Raw genomic sequence first — 19,353 nt, forward strand, 5'->3', positions numbered from 1 at the left:
CAGGTTCGGAGCTCAGCTCCAACCCGCTGACTTCCGGGTTCCCCATTGACACGTTTGGGTGCGCGCGCCTCCCGAATGCGGGATTCCCACCGGCAATTAACGCCAGCGGGATGATAATTTATATACTTGTACACATAGTTAAAGTTCTTGAGATACCTGATTAAGTAGACATTTTGGCTGGGGTGCAATTTTGAAGGATCCTCAGCGTGTTTCCCGTGCTGTGGGAAACACTCCCTGTTGCAACAGACGTGTTTCAGCCAGCAGCCAGTGGGAGATGCAAATGATTATTTGACAGGTGGGGAGAAAATGTAATTTATTGCATCAGGGCACTCTGTCACTTCAGACAAAGTTTTGGCTGCAAGACCTTTGTGTTTTCACTCAAAATTCTCACTCTCCACCCAAAACTCGGGGTTCCAACACATTTACCTACTTTGCGGACCCCCTCAAACTCACACCGTCAGGATGGAGGGCGCCATGACTGCATTCACCACTACATCTGAGGTCGAGCAACATCACCAGCCTCGCCAGGCACAGCGTCCACCTCCGCCACGTGGAGCTCCACAACACAGTGCTGCGCCACAGGCACCTGCACAACAGCACGGAGGGCAATAACAGAGAGAGTGACATTGCAGGAGGCACTACCCTCGCAACAGGGTCTACAGACCGAGGCTCAGCTTCCTGGACCTCTCTGAGGAGCAGTGCATACGGAGGCTCAGAGTCAGTCGCCAGGTAGTCGCAGACATCTGCAGCTTCCTTCATGCCGAGCTGCTCCTGGCTGGGCCAAGCAGCATCTCCTTACCTGTCGCTGTCGAAGTCACCACTGCCCTCAACTTCTTCGCCTCCGGATAGTTCCAGGGTGCCACCGGGGACATCGTCGGGGTCTCTCAGTCGTTTGCACACAAGTACATAAGGCAGGTCACCAATAGCTTTTTCACAGGGTCTCGCAGTATGTCAACTTCCCCATGGACGACCTCAGCCAGACGGAGAGGGCAGTGGGATTCCACACTGTGGCTGGCTTCCCACGGGTGCAGGGTGTAATCGATTGCACCCATATAGCAATAGGAGCACCTCCACACGAGCCAGGACTGTTCATCAACAGGAAGGGCTATCACTCCATCAATACTCAGCTCGTTTGTGACCACCACAAGAGATTCCTTCATGTGTGCGCCAGATACCCTGGCAGCTGCCACGATTCCATCATCCTCCGGGAGTCCAATATCCTGACCCTCTTCCACGCACCGAACACCTCCTCGGGACAAGGGATACCACCCACGTGGCTCATGACACCTCTGAGGAACCCCATCACCGAGCAACAGTGTCGATATAATGACAGCCACATCGCCACCAGGTCTACAATTGAGCATTCTATAGGGCTGCTCAAGATGCGCTTCAGATGCCTTGATCATTCTGGGGGAGCACTTCAATATACACCAGACAGAGTGGGACGCATTATAGTCATGTGTTGTGCCCTGCACAACATGGCACAACAGAGAGGGGTGCCGCTGGAGGAGGCCCCATCCACATCTGCCACCCACAGTGAGGAGGAGGAGGAGGAGCAGGAGGAGGAGGAACAATGTGAACGATTCTCCTAACATCAAACAGTGTGAAGAGTCCAGTCCTCACCACCTGAATAGAGCAAATGTAAGGGGTTTTATTACTGTTTCTCAGGCTTATAATAGGTCAGCCAGTTATGTTTTCCCTGAGCTGCCCTGCCCGCAGTGCGGTTGCGAATCGCTTTCCCCTTCCTGATTCTGAGCTGAGGACTTATCAGGCGGTAACAAAGACAGACAAACAGACCAGTGGATTGGTACAAGGAAAACCAATGTTTATTAATAAGAAAACTAAAACTACAAGGTAAACAGTATTATACAGAAGATAAAACGAAAGAAATCGCTATGGATGTAATACAGTCTTACACTTAATGGGGTGGAAGAAACGGACACATCGAGGGAAAATTCTAAAATCACAATTTTAGCAATATCCCTTTAACCCCCACCCTTATACCTAGCTAGATTTTCTTGTGGCGGCCAGAAAATTAATGCTCACCGGTGAAACAGATGAAAAGGCCTGGCCTCCATGCCCTGCTGCTGCCGTCGACATGTGGTTGCGAGGTTTACTGGATGGCCTTCCTTCTTGGTTGCTAGCAAGCAGCAGGACCCCGGCCACCAGGCGAAGAGAGAAGAGAGAGAGAGATACTGGGCAGCCCAGTTATACCCTCTTGGTAACAGGTTTTTTTCGTACCTCATCAGCTTGCTTCGTTGTTTGATTTAAGCACGAAAACGTAAGACAAAGGACCCCATCTCTGGCCCATTTACATTATGGCCGTTTCCTGTATCGATCTGTATGCTAACTGCTTTACCATTGTTCCGAATGTACCTTGATGGTTCACCTTTTGTCCTGCGATCACTTCCTGCTCGAATTTTGATGTGTAGGCCGGCCATGTTGATGGCTTGCCTCAGGGCTTGATGCAACTGCATTGTGCAAGGAAACCTGTCTGAGACACGAAGCCGGCCAAGTTGTTAGAGAATCCAATTTCAAATGCTGCAGGCTTTTTAGGCCATGAGTCTGACCGCAGCCATTTTGAAAGATCCTGGATTTTTAAAACAGTCACACCAGGGTTTCTTTAATAACTCCAATAAATCTTCGGGGTGGGGGGAACATGTGAAATTTTGCGAATCCCTTCACAACGGCCACACCAGCCCCTCCCCCGCCCCTGCACAAAACAGTCCTGCAACTACACACACACCCACTGTAGAATGTCCCAATGGGAGGCATCAAGTGTGGGCGTTCATGGTGAACTACGTGAAAGGGCCTTATTACAGACCCAGTCAAGAATGGCCAAGACGTGGCAATAGTGGTGACAATAATAATATTTAATATGCGTGTATATAAATAAAAAACATGACCGACCGTCCAACACCCTTGTGCATCCCCTTCGTGCTCACAAAACCTTTGCCTTTCGCTTCCGACTACTCTTACATGGTGCATCCCCTGTGGCTGCAGCAGAGGTAGTGGCAGGTTGCTCTTGTTCATGCCCTGACCGATTAGATGCTTTAGGCCTACACCCTCTGGGTTTTGGACTGTGAGGACCCCTCCAAAGACTGCTCCACCTGCACCTCGGCCACCTGGAGAGGAGGCAGCATTGCGGGTAACGGAGGGGGGCAACGGGTGAGATGTGGGAGCGCTTTGAGTGGCGTCCACACTTCCATGTCCCCTTTCGCCATCATCCGTCTCCCGGCCCAGGCCCAAACCACTCCTACCACTCTGCTGGACAACAGTTTGGAGGACATGTGTGAAGCCTTGTAAGGCCAGTGCTAGTGTATCTGCCTGCCTGTTTGAGGCTGCAGAATGTTGTTCCCCCTGAGACCGAAGGGCCGTTGTCAGGACCTGAATGGGCTCATTTGTGAGCTGTACTTGAAGCTCCATGAAGGCTAGCCTTCCCTCCATTGCAGACATTCCCAGACTTATCCGTGACAGTATCTCAGAGATTCCCTCCTGTACGTGTGCCACCATTCCACTCATGCAGGGGTTGGACTCCTCCATCCTCTGCGCGATTGTGGAGAGTGCGCGTGGCACCTGTTCCAGCACCTCGCAAATGTGCTGCTGGCCCTCGATCATTCTCCTTTTAAAGGATGGCCCCCAGGGTTCAGCATCTGTGTCCAGCTGAGCAGAACCTGGAGAGGAGTGCTCCCACTGACGCGGACTCTCCGCAGCTGCCCCTGCCACCAGTGTCTGCTCGTGCTCACATGTGTGTGGTAACTCACCATGCGCGACTCCAACTAACTGCGGATGGGGACCCACTGAGGTGTGAGTATCTGCGCTGGTGGATGGCTCGCTAAGATGTGCGGTGCACCCTCAGAGGCCGGCAGGTCCTCTCAGGAAATGTCCTCTGCTGTCACAGCGGTCGCTGAAGGCCCTGTAAGAGAACAGAAGTCAATATTAAGAATGGTGACAGATGTTGAGGTGCTGACGATGGCAAGGCATGTTAACGTCAATTCATATTGTACGTGCTGAATGTCAAAGTTCTGTCGCCAGATGTTTGTCGGGTACCAGTCTCGGCGTCCCTGACGGACAGGCACTCGAGGGTGTGGCTCAGCTCCAGCGCCTCCTGCTCCGCGTCTATGAACACGGTCCTCACCCTCTCCCGTGCATTCTGGGCTCTCTTCTCCTATTAGGGGAGAAAGTAGAGAGGCGTGAGTGAGGGATGGTGACCTGGCCAACCGCTGAATGCATTGGTTTGGGTGAGGCTGACGATGAAAGTGAGAGCAACAGAGAGTGAGTATGAGACAGAGCCATGACATTGTATGAGGATTGGGTTGAGCGGCATTCGTGGGACGAGTAGTCGGGAGGTCAGGAAGTGTTGAGGAAGTGCAGGTAAGTTGAGGATGAGCTTTGAGTGGGTGTGAGGAGTGATGTGATAGAGTAGTGTTGGCAGTGCAGAATGAGTGGGGGGGTGGGGGCGGTGATGTGGAAGACGGAGTGTAGGAGAATGAGTAAATGTACTCACTTTGACTGACCTAGTTAGGTCATTGAAGCGCTTCCTGCACTGGATCCAGGTGCGGGAGATGTTGCTGCTGCTGGTGACCTCCTCTGCCACCTCGAGCCAGGTCTCCTTGGTGGCAGAGACAGGCCACTTCCTCCTGTCCACCGGGTAGAAGACATCCCTCCTCCTCCTCGCCCCATCCAGTAGCACCTGGAGTGAGGCATCGCTAAATTTAGGAGCAGCCTGTCCCCTGAGCTGCTCCATTGTGGTGTGTGGATGTTTGTTCCAGGAGCAACCATTGGAGGACTGCCTCTTTAAATAGAGCTCCTCCAGTTGACAGCCTGTGATGCGGGTGCGCAGTCCGCCCACTGCACAGCTTTCGGACGCCAAACCCGGAAGCCACGTTAAATGGCTCCAATTTACCCGTGATCGCGTGGGGAATGGACGGATTTTATTGGGCGGGTTACCCAAGCGCCCAGCTGCGCCCCCGCTGCCATCCCGCCTCCCTGCTAATATCGGGGCCATAGAGTACAAAGGCAAGGAAGTTATGCTAAACCTTTATAAATCACTGGTTAGGCCCCAGCTGGAGTATTATGTCCAATCCTGGGCACCACACTTTCGGAAGGATGTCAAGGGTTTCGAGAGGGTGCGGAGGAGATTTACTAGAATGGTACAAGGGATGCGGGATTGGAGTTACATGAAGAGACTGGAGAAGCTGGGGGTGTAATTGGAAAAGAGAAGGTTAAGCAGAGATTTGATAGAGGTGTTCAAAATCATGACAGGTTTAATAGAGTAAAAAAGGAGAAACTGTTTCCAGTGGCAGAAGGGTCGGTAACCAGAGGACACAGATTTAAGATAAAAGAACCAGAGGTGACATGAGGAAAAAAATGTTTATGCAGCGAGTTGTTCTGATCTGGAATGCGCTGCCTGAAAGGGCGGTGGAAGCAGATTGAATAATAACTTTCAAAAGGGAATTGGATAAATATTTGAAGGGGAAAAGTTTGTAGGGCTATGGGGAAAGAGCAGGGAAGTGGGACTAATTGGATAGCTCTTCCAAAGAGCCAACACAGGCACGATGGGCCGAATGGCCTCCTTCCGTCCTGTAACGTACTATCATTCTACGATTCTGTGACACGGTGCTGCTCCTCTCTCACTCCAGATGTTTTGCTGCTCCTCTTTGTCCTACCTGAGCCAAAATAATTTTGATTTAAAGACGGAATGAGAAGAATCAGTGACAGAAGGAGATTCAATCAGATAGAAAGAGATGTTGAGGAGTTTTCTCAGAAACAGTTCAAAGCAATGCCTGCATCAATTTGTTTTATTGTTAACAAATTTTATTGTATCTTAAGTATTTCTGCTCTGCCTCACTTGGAGTTTCCATGCCTACTTTCTCCTGCTACCCTGGGGATACTTATTGAATCACCATGAAGTTTTCTGAACAAGTGATGGGGCCTTCTTTGCGTGACTTGCCGGTACCAAAGGTTACAGAGCAGTCAAAGGTCATGAGGGGGGGTCACAGGTTAGCCAGGGCCGGGAGCTGAGGGCAAGGATGAAGCAATTGGTGTTGAAAGTGTATGTTTCTGGACTCACTGCTGGTATCTGGAATATCTCCAGCCCCTGCACTCTGGGCTCTGCTGTGAGCTCCGTTATATTTCCCTTTTTTCCCAGGGTGACATCTTTTTTAAACTTATTTATTGCCAGTTTCTCCTCTCCTGAAGGCACTGTCCCCTTGTGCTGGGGTCAGTTCCACAGGCAATGCTTAACTCTCCATTACTCCCAACTCAACTAAATTGGGATGATTTTCTGAATTTGGAGCTGCAAGAGGATTTGGATAATGACAAATTATAAAATGGATTCCAGAACAACCCGAACTTGATTAGTGTTCATAATATAATGAAATGTGAGAAAGCACTTCACAAAATGAAGGTTGGGGGTGGGTGGGGGATGGGGTGTTATGGCAGGGAGACACCAAACAGGAATTAGTGGAGGTGGCTGAAGTTTTGGTCAAAGAGATGAGTTTTGAGGAGCTGTTTGAAGGAAGCCAGAAATGTAGCAAGGTGGCAGAGTTTAAAGGAGAGAGTTCCACTGTGAGTTACAGGCTGGAATTAATTGAGGGGTTCGGGGGGTTTATATATAGAATGACAGATACCCGGGAGTGAGGTACAGGCTGGAATTAATTGAGGGGTTCGGATGGTTTATATATAGAATAACAGATACCCGGGAGTGAGGTACAGGCTGGAATTAATTGAGAGGTTCGGGGGGTTTATATATAGAATAACAGATACCCGGGAGTGAGGTACAGACTGGAATTAATTGAGGGGTTCGGGGGGTTTATATATAGAATGACAGATACCCAGGAGTGAGGTACAGACTGGAATTAATTGAGGGGTTCGGGGGGTTTATATATAGAATGACAGATACCCAGGAGTGAGGTACAGACTGGAATTAATTGAGGGGTTCGGGGGGTTTATATATAGAATGACAGATACCCGGGAGTGAGTTACAGGATGGATTTAATTGAGGGGTTCAGGGGGTTTATATATAGAATGACAGATACCCGGGAGTGAGGTACAGACTGGAATTAATTGAGGGGTTCGGGGGGTTTATATATAGAATGACAGATACCCGGGAGTGAGTTACAGGATGGATTTAATTGAGGGGTTCGGGGGGTTTATATATAGAATGACAGATACCCGGGAGTGAGGTACAGGCTGGAATTAATTGAGGGGTTCGGGGGGTTTATATATAGAATGACAGATACCCGGGAGTGAGGTACAGGCTGGAATTAATTGAGGGGTTCGGGGGGTTTATATATAGAATGACAGATACCCGGGAGTGAGTTACAGGATGGAATTAATTGAGGGGTTCGGGGGGGTTTATATATAGAATGACAGATACCCGGGAGTGAGTTACAGGATGGATTTAATCGAGGGGTTCGGGGGGGTTTATATATAGAATAACAGATACCCGGGAGTGAGGTACAGACTGGAATTAATTGAGGGGTTCGGGGGGGTTTATATTTAAAACCACACTTTGGTTGGAATAAGCTACACGATGTAATACTGAAGAGTTAACATCCCCCTCTTTCACTGCTGTTCCTCAGCGCTGGAATCCCTCACTTTGTACCAATACTGCGGAACATTGATTCTTGTTGATTTGGAAGTTTTGCCGTGCCGCAGGCTGGGAGTAACAGTCTCACTGTTCTCACTATTGGATCTGTGGACTTTTCATTGACATGTAATTTCAGGTCGAGTGAGAGAGCTTTAACTTTCCATTTCAAACTGTCAGAGATAAGTGGCATGTATTAATTGAGTGTGTGCCGTGTGACCCTTGCGTCTGGGAGTGCCACCACGGTGTGAATTACTTCTGCTGCCTCTTTGCTAAATCTCACATTACCAGATCCCACTGTTAGATTTAGCTATTGTCTCGTCTATCAGCGAGGGTCACGGTCATTGACTGATTGTTTGATTTAAATGGACAATGGTTGCATTGGCCTTCCATAAATTATTGCTAATATAAGTGGAGATACCTTGCCACCTTTCCAGAGATATTTGCATTGTATTTCCTGTGTGCAGGCTGAGCTCATGCTCTGATCTGTGTTATTATATTTTGGATGTTTCTAGATTTATACTTTGGATAATGTGCTCTGAATTCTTCCATTTTGGCAAAAGTTAACCGATTCTCTTCAGATGGGTATCTGGACTCTAGGCCCTGTGCTGGGACCAGAGTGCCCTTTGGGGAGACGAGTGCAAACCTAGTGTTGGGGAGCCATGAAGTCCAAGTCCCACGCTAAGAAGCAGCAAGCCTGAGGCCTGTCCTGGGATCCACCGAAAGGCTCTAGGCCCGAGTACTGTGAGGAGAGTTGCTGTAGGCCTGAGGCCTGTGAGGCAGGGCTCTACCTGTCAGCTGTGACTCGGTGGGTAGCACTCTCCTCTCTCAGTCAGAAGGGTTGTGGGTTGGAGCCCCACTTCAGAGACTTGAGTACAAAATCCAGGCTGACACTCCCAGTTGCACTGTAGTAGGTGCCGTCTTTTGGATGAGATGTTGAACTGTGGCCCTGTCGTCCCTCTCAGGGGAAGACCCAACGGCACTATTTTGAAGAAGAGTAGAGGAGTTTTCCTGGTGTCCTGGCCAATATTTACCCATCAACCAACATCATTAAAACAGATTATCTGGTCATAATCTCTTTGCTGTTTATGGGATCTTGCTGTGCACGAATTGGCTGCTGCACTTCCTATGTTACAACGGTGACTACACTTCAAAAGTCCTTCATTGGCTATAAAGCCTACTAGGTTGTCCTGAGGTTGTGAACAGGTGCTATATAAATGCAAGTTGTTCTTTCTTTCTTCCTATAGGCCCTACTGCTGTGAGACAAGATGCTGTAGGCCCTATTACTGTGAGATAGACTGCTGTAGGCCCGATTACAGTGAGATAGGGTGCTGTAGGCCCTCTTACAGTGAGACAGGGTGCTGTAGGCCCTCTTACAGTGAGACAGGGTGCTGTAGGCCCTCTTACAGTGAGACAGGGTGCTGTAGGCCCTCTTACAGTGAGACAGGGTGCTGTAGGCCCTATTACAGTGAGACAGGGTACTGTAGGCCCTATTACAGTGAGATAGGGTGCTGTAGGCCCTCTTACAGTGAGACAGGGTGCTGTAGGCCCTCTTACAGTGAGACAGGGTGCTGTAGGCCCTATTACAGTGAGACAGGGTACTGTAGGCCCTATTACAGTGAGATAGGGTGCTGTAGGCCCTCTTACAGTGAGACAGGGTGCTGTAGGCCCTCTTACAGTGAGACAGGGTACTGTAGGCCCTCTTACAGTGAGACAGGGTACTGTAGGCCCTCTTACAGTGAGATAGGGTACTGTAGGCCCTATTACAGTGAGACAGGGTGCTGTAGGCCCTATTACAGTGAGATAGGGTGCTGTAGGCCCTCTTACAGTGAGACAGGGTGCTGTAGGCCCTATTACAGTGAGATAGGGTGCTGTAGGCCCTCTTACAGTGAGATAGGGTGCTGTAGGCCCTATTACAGTGAGATAGGGTGCTGTAGGCCCTCTTACAGTGAGATAGGGTGCTGAAGGCCCTATTACAGTGAGATAGGGTGCTGTAGGCCCTATTACAGTGAGATAGGGTGCTGTAGGCCCTATTACAGTGAGATAGGGTGCTGTAGGCCCTCTTACAGTGAGATAGGGTACTGTAGGCCCTATTACAGTGAGACAGGGTACTGTAGGCCCTATTACAGTGAGACAGGGTGCTGTAGGCCCTATTACAGTGAGATAGGGTGCTGTAGGCCCTCTTACAGTGAGATAGGGTGCTGTAGGCCCTATTACAGTGAGATAGGGTGCTGTAGGCCCTCTTACAGTGAGATAGGGTGCTGAAGGCCCTATTACAGTGAGATAGGGTGCTGTAGGCCCTATTACAGTGAGATAGGGTGCTGTAGGCCCTATTACAGTGAGATAGGGTGCTGTAGGCCCTCTTACAGTGAGATAGGGTACTGTAGGCCCTATTACAGTGAGATAGGGTGCTGTAGGGTCTATTACAGTGAGATAGGGTGCTGTAGGCCCTCTTACAGTGAGATAGGGTACTGTAGGCCCTCTTACAGTGAGACAGGGTGCTGTAGGCCCTATTACAGTGAGACAGGGTGCTGTAGGCCCTATTACAGTGAGATAGGGTGCTGTAGGGTCTATTACAGTGAGATAGGGTGCTGTAGGCCCTCTTACAGTGAGATAGGGTGCTGTAGGCCCTATTACAGTGAGATAGGGTGCTGTAGGCCCTCTTACAGTGAGACAGGGTACTGTAGGCCCTATTACAGTGAGATAGGGTGCTGTAGGCCCTATTACAGTGAGATAGGGTACTGTAGGCCCTATTACAGTGAGATAGGGTGCTGTAGGCCCTATTACAGTGAGACAGGGTGCTGTAGGCCCTCTTACAGTGAGATAGGGTACTGTAGGCCCTATTACAGTGAGATAGGGTGCTGTAGGCCCTATTACAGTGAGACAGGGTGCTGTAGGCCCTATTACAGTGAGATAGGGTGCTGTAGGCCCTATTACAGTGAGATAGGGTGCTGTAGGCCCTATTACAGTGAGATAGGGTACTGTAGGCCCTATTACAGTGAGATAGGGTGCTGTAGGCCCTATTACAGTGAGACAGGGTGCTGTAGGCCCTATTATAGTGAGACAGGGTGCTGTAGGCCCTCTTACAGTGAGACAGGGTGCTGTAGGCCCTATTACAGTGAGATAGGGTACTGTAGGCCCTATTACAGTGAGATAGGGTGCTGTAGGCCCTATTACAGTGAGACAGGGTGCTGTAGGCCCTATTATAGTGAGACAGGGTGCTGTAGGCCCTATTACAGTGAGATAGGGTGCTGTAGGCCCTATTACAGTGAGACAGGGTGCTGTAGGCCCTATTACAGTGAGACAGGGTGCTGTAGGCCCTATTACAGTGAGACAGGGTGCTGTAGGCCCTATTATAGTGAGACAGGGTGCTGTAGGCCCTATTACAGTGAGACAGGGTGCTGTAGGCCCTATTATAGTGAGACAGGGTGCTGTAGGCCCTATTACAGTGAGATAGGGTGCTGTAGGCCCTATTACAGTGAGATAGGGTGCTGTAGGCCCTATTACAGTGAGATAGGGTGCTGTAGGCCCTATTACAGTGAGATAGGGTGCTGTAGGCCCTATTACAGTGAGACGGGGTGCTGTAGGCCCTATTACAGTGAGATAGGGTGCTGTAGGCCCTATTACAGTGAGATAGGGTGATGTAGGCCCTCTTACAGTGAGATAGGGTGCTGTAGGCCCTATTACAGTGAGATAGGGTGCTGTAGGCCCTATTACAGTGAGATAGGGTGCTGTAGGCCCTATTACAGTGAGATAGGCTGCTGTAGGCCCTATTACAGTGAGATAGGCTGCTGTAGGCCCTATTACAGTGAGATAGGGTGCTGTAGGCCCTATTACAGTGAGATAGGGTGCTGTAGGCCCTATTACAGTGAGATAGGCTGCTGTAGGCCCTATTACAGTGAGATAGGCTGCTGTAGGCCCTATTACAGTGAGACAGGGTGCTGTAGGCCCTATTACAGTGAGACAGGGTGCTGTAGGCCCTATTACAGTGAGATAGGGTGCTGTAGGCCCTATTCCAGTGAGACAGGGTGCTGTAGGCCCTATTACAGTGAGATAGGGTGCTGTAGGCCCTATTACAGTGAGATAGGGTGCTGTAGGCCCTATTACAGTGAGACAGGGTGCTGTAGGCCCTATTACAGTGAGATAGGGTGCTGTAGGCCCTATTACAGTGAGACAGGGTGCTGTAGGCCCTATTACAGTGAGATAGGGTGCTGTAGGCCCTCTTACAGTGAGATAGGCTGCTGTAGGCCCTATTACAGTGAGATAGGGTGCTGTAGGCCCTATTACAGTGAGATAGGGTGCTGTAGGCCCTATTACAGTGAGATAGGGTGCTGTAGGCCCTATTACAGTGAGATAGGCTGCTGTAGGCCCTATTACAGTGAGACAGGGTGCTGTAGGCCCTATTACAGTGAGATAGGGTGCTGTAGGCCCAATTACAGTGAGACAGGGTGCTGTAGGCCCTATTACAGTGAGATAGGGTGCTGTAGGCCCTATTATAGTGAGACAGGGTGATGTAGGCACTATTACAGTGAGATAGGCTGCTGTAGGCCCTATTACAGTGAGATAGGGTGCTGTAGGCCCTATTACAGTGAGATAGGGTGCTGTAGGCCCTATTACAGTGAGATAGGGTGCTGTAGGCCCTATTACAGTGAGACAGGGTGCTGTAGGCCCTATTACAGTGAGATAGGGTGCTGTAGGCCCTATTACAGTGAGACAGGGTGCTGTAGGCCCTATTACAGTGAGATAGGGTGCTGTAGGCCCTATTACAGTGAGATAGGCTGCTGTAGGCCCTATTACAGTGAGATAGGGTGCTGTAGGCCCTATTACAGTGAGATAGGCTGCTGTAGGCCCTATTACAGTGAGATAGGGTGCTGTAGGCCCTATTACAGTGAGACAGGGTGCTGTAGGCCCTATTACAGTGAGATAGGGTGCTGTAGGCCCTATTACAGTGAGATAGGCTGCTGTAGGCCCTATTACAGTGAGATAGGCTGCTGTAGGCCCTATTACAGTGAGATAGGGTGCTGAAGGCCCTATTACAGTGAGATAGGCGGCTGTAGGCCCTATTACAGTGAGACACGGTGATGTAGGCCCTATTACAGTGAGATAGGGTGCTGTAGGCCCTATTACAGTGAGATAGGGTGCTGTAGGCCCTATTACAGTGAGATAGGCTGATGTAGGCCCTATTACAGTGAGATAGGCTGCTGTAGGCCCTATTACAGTGAGATAGGGTGCTGTAGACCCTATTACAGTGAGACACGGTGATGTAGGCCCTATTACAGTGAGACAGGGTGCTGTAGACCCTATTACTGTGAGATAGGGTGATGTAGGCCCTATTACAGTGAGATAGGGTGCTGTAGGCCCTATTACAGTGAGATAGGCTGCTGTAGGCCCTATTACAGTGAGACAGGGTGCTGTAGGCCCTATTACAGTGAGATAGGGTGCTGTAGGCCCTATTACAGTGAGATAGGCTGCTGTAGGCCCTATTACAGTGAGACAGGGTGCTGTAGGCCCTATTACAGTGAGATAGGGTGCTGTAGGCCCTATTACAGTGAGATAGGCTGCTGTAGGCCCTATTACAGTGAGACAGGGTGCTGTAGGCCCTATTACAGTGAGACAGGGTGCTGTAGGCCCTATTACAGTGAGATAGGGTGCTGAAGGTCCTATTACAGTGAGACAGGGTGCTGTAGGCCCTATTACAGTGAGACAGGGTGCTGTAGGCCCTCGTCTGACACTAATGGAGTGGGCATGGCCTCAAAATGGGTCTGTAGCTTCACCGCCCTGTTACCCCCAGCGAATCAGTCGGCTCCAATTTGAAAGGGGCCTAATGCCGGCTGTCCAAAGCGCCCGCCTGTTTCCGGTGGTGAGACTACAGGCGCCATTTTGAGGCCATGGTCACCCCATTAACACCAGACAAGGGCAGCGAGAATCCACCCCAGGCGATAGATCTCTTTTTAGATGGAAATCGGGGTCCTGCGACATAAATAGGATCCTGAATACCATTTTAGGTCGTAACTGGGCAGAGCCTGCTCCGTGCTCACTTCAAACGGTCCCACGGGTGATGGAACCCACCAAAGATAAGTGCTAGAGGAGCAGGAATAAGCTGGGCTGCTGCCACCCCTGGACCCCAACTCTCCTCGATCAAACCCCACCCCCAACAATGACCACCCCTGGACCCCCACTCTCCTCGATCAAACCCCCACCCCCAACAATGACCACCTCTGGACCCCGACTCTCCTCGATCAAACCCCACCCCCAACAATGACCACCCCTGGACCCCGACTCTCCTCGATCAAACCCCCCCCCCCAACAATGACCACCCCTGGACCCCAACTCTCCTCGATCAAACCCCACCCCCAACAATGACCACCCCTGGACCCCGACTCTCCTCGATCAAACCCCCCCCCCAACAATGACCACCCCTGGACCCCAACTCTCCTCGATCAAACCCCCCCCAACAATGACCACCCCTGGACTCCGAATCTCCTCGATCAAACCCACCCCCCAACAATGACCACCCTAGGACCCCCACTCTCCTCAATCAAACCGTGCCCCCCCATAATTTACCTCACTGGAGGCCACACCGGCCCAATCTTGAGGTTTGGATCCAGTGGTTACAGGACACCTGTTTGGCTCCCCGTGACTTGGCATGTCGGATTTAAATGAGGCCTCAGAATCCTGCAGGGCATCTTCGCCCCCAGAACTGGCAGCTTAAAGTCACAGTCAGCTGCAATCAGTTTAAAACCCTGATAGTTGGCAACTGCAGTGTTGCTGGTCTCTGGTCTCTGATCTCTGATCCCTGGTCTCTGGTCTCTGATCTCTGGTCTCTGGTCTCTGATCTCTGGTCTCTGGTCTCTGATCTCTGATCCCTGGTCTCTGATCTCTGGTCTCTGGTCTCTGATCTCTGGTCTCTGGTCTCTGATCTCTGATCCCTGGTCTCTGATCTCTGGTCTCTGGTCTCTGATCTCTGGTCTCTGGTCTCTGATCTCTGGTCTCTGGTCTCTGATCTCTGGTCTCTGGTCTCTGGTCTCTGATCGCTGGTCTCTGATCTATAGTCTCTGATCGCTGGTCTCTGGGCTCTGGGCTCTGATCTCTGGTCTCTGGTCTCTGATCTCTGGTCTCTGGTCTCTGGTCTCTGATCGCTGGTCTCTGATCTATAATCTCTGATCGCTGGTCTCTGGGCTCTGGGCTCTGATCTCTGGTCTCTGATCTCTGGTCTCTGGTCTCTGATCCCTGGTCTCTGATCTTTGGTCTCTGGTCTATACCAATCCCTGTCACTCTGTTCCCCACTAAATATTTGTTTAGCTCTTTTTGCTGGAAGACTGTTTCACATTTCAAAGCTGCTCACTATTCTCCCGACTCACTGTCTAGAGAGAGTCACTGGATGGCGTCTGAACGCTGGGAATTGGACCTGTTGCAGAGACCCGACAGCAGATCAGCAACTCTGCAAATACTGGGACCATCTGCTCCCTGTGACTTTGTGCTATACCAGGCGGTGCCTTTTATTCATTAGTCTATCTGGTTCCCATTACTAGAATGGTTAATATTCCCAAGATCAGTCTTATATCAGCTTCAGTGAGGAACAATATCCAAGGCTGCTGAGACCTGAGCAGAGGCCAGTAAGGACTGCAGCCCCTTCACACTTGGCACTTGTGTAGTTCAGATTGCAAGTGTGCAACTTCCATGCGCCTTCTGGATAAGGGAGCTGGGATGAGTGTGTTTACCAAGCATCCGCAATTGAAACAAGCCCGCTAATGTAAAAGGGCCCAATGTCCAGACTTCACCATCTGTTCCTGTTTATACATTAGCCCAGGATCAGGAACTCTGTGTTACAGGAATCAATGGGACATCATTGGACGCAACAGACCATAGAAGTTTATCACACGGTAGGAGGCCATTTGGTCCATTGTTTCTGTGTCTGATTGAATCACGTGTACACGTCCAGGTCATTCCTGCTCCTCGATTAAACCGCAGCCATGCAAATTGATGGGAAAAAAGTTTAAATTTCCTTTGTTCGACTCGGAAATATAATGAAAATTTTCCCAGTAAACACAGCTGGGCAGTTTGACTGAAAATAGCAGCCCCGTGACTGCTAGGCCCAGCAGTCACTGCTTGTTAGTTCAAGAAGAGGAATGGCACACAAGGGAATAACTCACCGAGTAAAGACTCTGGGCAGCCCTCCCCAGCACAGAGATGGTCGCTGGTTGTTTTCATTCCTTTGAGTTCTGTTTATAGTGTGAAGGCTGTGTCTCTGTGAAGAACAGAGCGTTTCTCACTCCCAGAAGGACCGGCCGCCCGATGGTTCCCTGAATGGAAATGCTTGAGTCCCCGGGAGAGCTGCCTGATCACAAGGCCGTGTTTGTGCTGGTTTCTCAGCACTGCGCTTGGTGCATTGAGTGATGGCGCTGCCTGCTGTTCGATCGGTGCTGCTGCAGGCTATGCCCGGGAAGGCACTGAGGCTTGCTGTATTCAAACTGCCACATCTATGTTTTCAGTGGACAAACATTACTTGGAGATGCAGTCTCCAGTACTTACACCAGCCACATTTATGGCAGGCAATTCACCATAACTACCTCCCATCACCCTAGCATCAATTATACAGTATTAACCACGCCGGCTAATTCAGGCAGATCAATAAGGTCTCCGCTCCCTCGTTAAAGTGCGATTACCTTAATTACTTGCTCGTCTGTATGTACCGCTTAATGGCTCTGATCGTTAAAGTTACAGGTTGAAAGGAATCGATTAACTGTGAAGACCCTGACAGATTTCCTTGCTATCCCTTGTCAAATCCTCTAAAATATCCGGACATTCCAGTGACTGCACCACTCGGGGAGGGAGAATTAAACTCATCGCAAGAAACCGGATTTAATCAATTTGCACAAATCACAGTACAAGAGGGGCTCAGTACACAATAACCAGCCGCACTCACAGTGCCCAGAACAGGCACTTTACCATGAATGGGGAAGTTAATCCCATGCTTTTCTTGAAGTCACAGGTATCTTACTTAACGCTGCGAACGAGGTTGAAATCATCTATGAGCTCACATTGTGAGAAGAGGTGTGGCAAATCCAAAATTGATATTTAATGTCATGAACCGGTTTATTTGTTTTTATTTCATTTAACAAAAAAAAAATGGAAGGGTTTAAATCAAGGGGAAAGATCCAATCCTTGTTTACCTAGCAACCCAGAATTGTCCATTACATCGTCAAAAAGTGACGGTGAACAGCCGATGTATTGACAGTGCTGACTTTATGAGACTGCAAGGCTCACTGAAGGGGCCATGGACCAGGTTTCACGCTTGCATTGGCTATTTGGCCATTTAGTCTGTTTGACCATAATTGTGTGACACAATAGCGGTGGTCCCATAATCCCCCACTCCCGACAGGGAGTCACATGGCAGGAAGCGTGAGTTGGAGAATGAAGGTTACAGTGTTGTAGCCCCCCCCTTTCCAATACATGTTCCCCTCAAGCCCGGATCAGCTCTCTGCTCCCTTTATGTTACCCCTGGATTTCCAGGCAGAGCAGAGCCTGCACCTGCAATAAGCACAGGGACCAGCGTATCCATGGAAATAAGGTGAGAGGGGGGCACTCGCGGTCCTCAGGCCTCAATTTCCCCTTTCTGAGACCAAATTTGCCATGTCACCCCAAGAAACTGGCAGTGGGACTTGCATCTGGGACCCTTGAAGCTGAAGGGCCGGATGGAGCCATGCAGCAAGACAAAGAGGGCCCATTCGATCTTTGAGCAAAGGGGACCACCTGAACAGCAAGCAGATGGCCCTCAGGCTGACAGCGAACCACTTAGAGGCCTGCCACTGTACTTGTGTCAGTGCCCCCATATCCTGGTACAAGGCTCTGAGAGGGGGAAGGCCTGCCCGGGGGTGTGACCAGGCCATGCTAACGGCTCAGCCCACCAAATCCGGGCACATGGCCGCCGGTACAAGCAGAGTGCAGATCCGATGTGCTCCACATTTCTAGTGTCTGTGCAGAGGGGGAGTTGGGGAATTACATCAGGGTCCCAGCCTCCCTCTGTCAGCTACACTTTGTTCTGTTAACAAGCCTGGTTCCCTTATCCCGACAGTATCATTGATCCATGGAAATGATAGGAGAAGGGAGATAGTTTTAACAATTTAAACATGAGGAGCTAGTTCCATGTGCTTTGTATAGGAGAGGAGTCCAGTGCAGTTACAGAGACAGGCTGGTAACTGGAAATGTAAAATCAAGAGAGTAAGAAATGAACACTGCTCTCCTGAGAAAGCAGTGTTCATTTCTTACTCTCTTGATTTTACATTTCCAGTTACCAGCCTGTCTCTGTAACTGCACTGGACTCCTCTCCTATACCAACTTCAGACATGAAAGAAAGGAGGAAAGAGCTTACATTAATATAGCACCTTACACATCCATAGTGTGTTTCACAGTCAATAAATTTCTTTTGAAGTGTAGGCAGACAGTTTCTGACTGTAACCTGGATGTGTCCCTGTTTGTTCTTTAATCTTATAATTATAGGAGATAATGTTGGGGCCAGGGGCAGAATGAACTAAATGGCCAATTGCAGCGGGCTGTTTTCATGTGTTTGTTATTAGCATCAAAAATGCCACCAGGAGTGATCCCCATTGGCACAGGCTGGCAAGGACTGAGTGCCACGCCTGTCTTGAAATCAGGATATTGTGTTGTTACTGAGAGGGAGACTGAACCACTGTGGTCATTGTGCCTCCTAGTTCATTCAGTACTGGGGGGGGAGGTCAGTATTGAATACAGATATGATATGTAACTGGCTTTTAAGCTCCATTACAGGCTCTGTCACTGGGCCAGGTGAATGTCTGTCCCAAAGCAGCCACGTTAAGAAAAGACGGGCACAGATTCTGGACGCGAGTGTAACATTGAACCAAATGACCGAGAACATCTTCAGCACTGATGTGGAGATGCCGGTGATGGGCCGGGGCGGACAAATGTAAGGAGTCGTACAACACCAGGTTATGGTCCAACAGCTTAGTTTGAAATCAGAAGCTTTCGGAGCTTTGCTCCTTCGTCAGGTGAGTGAAGGGGTCCATAAAGGCACCGCATACGCGGCGCCTTTATGGACCCCTTCACTCACCTGACGAAGGAGCAAAGCTCCGAAAGCTTGTGATTTCAAATAAAGCTGTTGGACCATAACCTGGTGTTGTACGACTCCGCACATATCTTCAGCACTGCCAGAACCCAGATTACAGCATAGCTCACACTGTCATTCACCCGTGTCAGAATTACAGCAGGACCAGCGCTACCTGTGACCCATCACATTCCTAGGATTACAGGAGCACAGGCCTCTCACTGACCCACACCAAACCATCCTCATGTTCTCGGATAGAATGGAGAAACAGCCCATTGTCCTGCTCGTCCCTCACCAGCCAACACTGAAAAGCCCAGATGTTGCCATCGCTGATGTGTGCCATTAGTTACTGTTGATACTTGAGTCTCTGGAGTGTTACATTCAGATCCTATTACTGCATCTGAACCTCTAGGGCTCAATAAAGAGAATGAGGCTAAACTTTGTCAATAAACTGTCACTGGATATCTGCAGCTAGACTTTTTACTGCGGTGAGGGGTAAAGGTCCAATGACAATGGGATCAGATTTTCATTTAAAATTCCTGCTGTAATACCCTCCCTGTCTTGTAAATGTGTGATTCACTCCACGCTATGACCCCATCTATAGGTTTGAACATTGCCCCAGAGTTAACTCGTACCAAAACCAACACTGCTCTTATTAATACAATCAATCACAGCCAAA

The 19,353-nt window shown here is 49.8% G+C and overlaps 1 long non-coding RNA gene across 1 annotated transcript; it reads right to left on the reverse strand.

The window, feature by feature from the left end:
• Positions 1–1,824: 1,824 nt before the first annotated feature.
• LOC137301334 (uncharacterized) lies at positions 1,825–15,917 on the reverse strand. The gene is made up of 3 exons (XR_010958280.1): positions 15,745–15,917; positions 3,765–3,916; positions 1,825–2,494 (listed from the first exon to the last, which is right to left on the reverse strand). It is a non-coding gene; the product is annotated as an uncharacterized lncRNA (long non-coding RNA).
• Positions 15,918–19,353: the final 3,436 nt, after the last annotated feature.

Source organism: Heptranchias perlo, chromosome 33 (assembly GCF_035084215.1).
Source record: "Heptranchias perlo isolate sHepPer1 chromosome 33, sHepPer1.hap1, whole genome shotgun sequence".
In the NCBI taxonomy this organism is placed as follows: domain Eukaryota; kingdom Metazoa; phylum Chordata; class Chondrichthyes; order Hexanchiformes; family Hexanchidae; genus Heptranchias; species Heptranchias perlo.